Raw genomic sequence first — 669 nt, 5'->3', positions numbered from 1 at the left:
AAAAAAGAAACAAAACAAAAAACAAAAAAAATGCATTTTCCCTGGTATTGGCAGCAGTGTAAGTCCAAGACCTATTAATAAGTAGAAAGTTACTAAACTAAGCAATAACAATGTGCTTGTCATTTTTTTTACAGAAATAATATGGTACAGAGACTGTGTGTAAGCAAAGAAGGTAGTCAGTATGATGGACGAGTTGTCAGCCAAATTCCAAATCATGATCTGAATGAGAACATTTCTACTGGATTAAAACAATGTGAATGCAGTATTTGTGGAAAAGTCTTTGTACGTCATTCCCTCCTTAATAGGCACATCCTAGCTCACTCAGGATACAAACCATATGGAGAGAAGCAATATAAATGTGAACAGTGTGGGAAACTCTCCGTTTCTGTTCCAGGTGTTAGAAGACACATGATAATGCACAGTGGAAATCCAGCTTATAAATGTACCATACATGGGAAAGCTTTTTATTTTCTCAATTCATTTGAAAGACATCAGAGAACTCACACAGGAGAGAAACCCTATAAATGTAAACAATGTGGTAAAGCGTTCACTGTTTCCCGTTCTTGTCTAATACATGAACGAACTCACTGGAGGGAAACCCTAGGAATGTAAGGAATGTGGGAAAACATTCAGATATTCTTGTTATTTTAAGATGCATGAAAGGACTCA

The 669-nt window shown here is 36.0% G+C and overlaps 1 pseudogene; it reads left to right on the top strand.

Annotated features, from left to right (window-relative positions):
• The first annotated feature begins 141 nt into the window (after positions 1-141).
• On the top strand, positions 142-661 carry LOC108524589 (zinc finger protein 669-like; annotated as a pseudogene).
• The last annotated feature ends 8 nt before the right edge of the window (positions 662-669 follow it).

The sequence above is a fragment of the Rhinopithecus bieti genome, unplaced genomic scaffold, assembly GCF_001698545.2.
Source record: "Rhinopithecus bieti isolate Rb0 unplaced genomic scaffold, ASM169854v2 repeat_6503, whole genome shotgun sequence".
NCBI classification, from domain to species: Eukaryota; Metazoa; Chordata; class Mammalia; order Primates; family Cercopithecidae; genus Rhinopithecus; species Rhinopithecus bieti.
This window is presented reverse-complemented; position numbering and strand designations above follow the sequence as displayed.